At 38.9% G+C, this 4,128-nt stretch overlaps 1 long non-coding RNA gene across 1 annotated transcript; it reads left to right on the forward strand.

Annotated features, from left to right (window-relative positions):
• The first annotated feature begins 201 nt into the window (after positions 1–201).
• Positions 202–3,244, forward strand: LOC113318715. The gene is made up of 2 exons (XR_003344783.1): positions 202–252; positions 904–3,244. It is a non-coding gene; the product is annotated as an uncharacterized LOC113318715 (long non-coding RNA).
• The last annotated feature ends 884 nt before the right edge of the window (positions 3,245–4,128 follow it).

A 4,128-nucleotide genomic window follows, 5' to 3' on the forward strand; every position in this document is an offset into this window, starting at 1 on the left:
AGAAAAGAAGTTCATTGCATCATATTTTGGTTTGTTTAGTTCATGTTTGGTTTTGTATTTATTCAATAAAGCCTATGGAAGTTTCAGGCAACAAGGAATTAGAGGAAAGAATCATATTGTCAAGATTTTACGAAGTTCAAGATTTTATCATCAAGAGTTGAAGACCGAAGACGAAGACAAGGATTGAAGACCGAAGACGTTTCTATGGATGCTGTGAGAGTGGTGCTAACTGCACGCCGACCGGATAACGAGGTAAGTAAGCATATTCCCACATTCGTTAAGTGGTTGATTTCTTTTCTTAGAGATCGTCAGAAAAAAAAAAGGTTTTCAAAATGAATAAAAGATGTGGATTTTCAAAACAATTCAGAGGGTTTTTGTCTTCCTACCATTCAAGGTGTCGCAAGATTCTCTCTTCACTCCTACTTGGACACATGTGTGACCCATAAAAAGCTATTTATTATTGAGAGCAACTTCATAAAACCCTTTCTTGTGAGGCAGAGTCGAGACTTTCGATCACTCCGAACCCGAACTTCTTTCGATAAGGCATGGTTATTTCTCTCTCAACTTTTAAGGATGAGATTGTATTCATTTATGTGTCTAACTTCTTATGACTAGTGTGTAAAATCTCCATGTCTTCCTAGCGCGTTGGATGCTATCATTACAGAGAGCTAGTAAGTTGGAAAAGTAGGTTTTGTGGGTATATCTCTGGTAAACCCTCATGAGATGGAGTTGTATGTATCCTTTAGAATAAGTTTACTGTGATTTGCTCGAGGACTAGCAAAGTCTAAGTGTGGGGGAATTTGATAGGTGTCATAAACATCTTCATTTATATCTATCGTTTATGCTTTCTTTGTTATTTTTCTTGTGAATTATGTATCTTATGTGTGAGTTTGAGTTTATTAGGTATAATGGAGTCCTTTGGAGCAAAAGAAGGAGACAACTTCCATTTGGAGCGTAAAGAGCAAAAATATCAATTCACATGCGAGCTACACTTGGAGCGAGCTAAGGTGCGCGAGATAGAGGTGAAGAATGAACTGCCAGTTTCTCAAAACTGACAAAGGAATTAGGTTGTCGGTTCTCCGAAGCCGATAAGCCATATATGAGCTTGGTGGCCTATATTTCTGCTGGGTGCCTATAGAAGTCTTGGCTATTACCTAGCCCTGAAATTCAGAGAAGCATTCATTCTCTTGTATTATTTTCTCTTACCTACTCCACCTGAAACTGAGATGGCGGCATAATCTTTCCGAGAAATCGAGAGATTCAGAGAAATCGGTGGTAGTGAAACAAGCTGCTGCTGCAGATTGAACGAGGATCTGATGAGTTCCAAGGCTGAGAAGATCAAGGATTGTTTTCTGTTCAGATGGGGTTTTTGTGATGAATTTCTGAAGCTGAGACTCTCAGATAGGGTTTGATGCTGAGTTGGATGGAGAAGCTCGAGAAATGGATTTGATGTGGTTGTGTTACTGAAACTCAGGAAGAATTGAAGATTGTGGATGAGAGTTTCTGAAATTGTGTTAGAAATGGAGTTTACTGATGGTGCTAAGCAAAGACAAGGAGAAATTGAAAGGGTTTCTGTGAGAAAGAAGATCTGAGAAAGTCGAGTCTGCTACTGTGGATGAAGAATAATGAAGAAATTTGGGTTTTAGCAGAAATTGAAGTTAGGGTTTGTCAAGATGATGATACTGTGTAAATTATGGGTTTGATGATTGATGCGAGAAGAAAAGAAGGTGATGCAGCTGAAGCTGAATCTGAGATAGAGTTACTGCTATTGATAGGGTTTACAAGAAAGAAACACAGATTGAGCTAATGGGTCTGTGGAATTGGTGGTGGTCTTGATGGAATTGCAAACTGGTTGTGGCGTTGCTGCTATGAAATGAAATGGGTTTTGTGCTGAACTGCAGATAGAATCAGCTGGAAATCAAGGAAGGCAGTGAGGTGAGCTTCTGGTGAAATGGTTGCAGCTACAGATGGGAATTGCAGGTGCATCGGTTGTGTTCAAGCTGAACTGCGGCGCAAGACTCAGGAAATGGCTTTGGTGATACTGAATTGTGGAACTGAAGTTTAAAGGAATGAATGTTACAGGTGCCATGGCTAGGCAGAGATGAATTGGTTGTCTGCATTGGAAGGGAATTAATGTGCTTGAATCAAGTTGTTGCAGTTGAGATTACAAGCAGTTAAGGTGCAGTTCAAGTGATACAGATGATGCAGGGATAGAAGAATGGGCAGTGCTGAATGAACACATTGCAGGTGCATGAATGGAGGTGCAACTGAAGGCACATGTGGTACTGGTGTTTGATGTGTGCAGGTTGCAGTGATGGTTTGTGGTGATGTTGTTGGTGTTGCCACAGATAACAATGAATGGCAGGTGATGGTGGTGATATGAGGTTGATGCTATGGGTTTGGTTCATGATGAAGTTGCAGGTGAACTGAAGTTGTCATGGGAAAAGAAGCTAATAGAAGATAGAGTTGAAGTTGTCTGTATGAAGTGTTGCTGTTAAGAAGATGCTAATGGAATTGTTGGCAGTGTTGATGGAATCTGGTTTGATTCAGTGGTGGTAGTTTGCTTGAGAACTGAAGCTACAGGGATTGTAAATGGAAGTTAGTGTGTATATTTTGCCGAGACAGGGAAGATCACAAACTTGAGTGGTGCTGCCATTGTAATACTAAGGTTAACAGGGAGAGAAGGAGTTATGCAACTGGTATTGGTGGTTGCAGATGCTGCAAAGAGTTAGCAGAGAACTGGTGCAACAGTGGGTTGGCCTGTGCAAGATTGCAATGGCTCAGGCCTTGGCCACACAACCCATCCAGCTGAGTAAGATGCTGACTCGGTCTGACCTTGACCGAGTTGACCCAGTTGACTGGTGACTGGTTTGACTTTGCCGGTCACCTGAGCTCTCTTCGGTCACTTCTCCGGCTAAGTTCCGACCATTTACCAGTTTTCCGGCGACTACTTTTGGGACATATTTCACACGGGTATTCCTCACATATGGGTTCGGTGGACATCTTTGTATTGGACTTTGGGCTTTGAAGACCTAGTTTTGGAAAGAGGAAAAGTTACAAAAAGAGAAAGTTTCTACTTCATTGGAGAACGTATTTTCCACTTGGAGTATTGGAGAGCGGCAATTAGGATTTGTTTTCTTTTATTTTTCATCTTCTTCATTTTATTATTGATTATGATGAACTCAAAAGCTAAGAGTAGCTAAACAACTATTATTGGTTATGGGATAAAGTTGATTTCACAACATGATATTACTTCAATGAATTAGTTTTTTCTCAATAATTTATTGTTTATGATTCATGGTTTATATTGTCATATGATTTGATTGTTTGTTTGGTTGAGTCCGGAATCAATCCGATTTGCATTCACTTTTAAAGCTATATTAGGGTTTTCAATACGAAAAAGTTATTTATCCCTGATTCTAAGTAGCATAATCGTGGGTAGTGCTTGTAGTGATATATCCTACAGTCACAAATGAATCATAACCTTGGTTAAATTGAATTAGTGCTTTTACACGTTTGATTGCCTTGATTAGTCTTATTCCATAGAACTTAGTGCTTTTAGGGAGTTAAACTTAATTGTGCTTTTACACTTTAGGTTGCTTTCTAGGAAGAATTCACATATGCATCTTTTAATGTGGTTGTGATGAAAACGGGGAATTAGCGGGATATACTTGCGATCAAGATATCCTAGGACTTTTAATAAATGAGAGATTAAAATATCAATTCTAGTCATTGATGAAAATACATGTTTGTGAATCCGTGACCAATATCTTCTCCTTATTGATTATTCCAATCATTACTTTGCTTTGATTTACTCTTATTGCTTTTCTAAAACAAAAATCCCCCTTGGTTACTAAGAAACTGAAATTTTATAACAACAAAAGCCTATCTGTGGGAACAAACTCTTTCTTATCACATACTATATTTATTTTAGATTAAATAAGAAAGTGAAATTATTTTTGACGCATACGACAGCGATCAACTAATCCGAGAACAATGGTCAAGTTGTTTGTGAACCAATAAGCACTAGTGGAATTCAATAACTCTCAAATACCAAATCAGTCCTTGAACTGTCCAACACAGTTTGAGCATTGCCATCTCGGAGTTCAGAAACTTTCGTATCCATAA

The sequence above is a fragment of the Papaver somniferum genome, chromosome 10, assembly GCF_003573695.1.
Source record: "Papaver somniferum cultivar HN1 chromosome 10, ASM357369v1, whole genome shotgun sequence".
Lineage (NCBI taxonomy): Eukaryota > Viridiplantae > Streptophyta > Magnoliopsida > Ranunculales > Papaveraceae > Papaver > Papaver somniferum.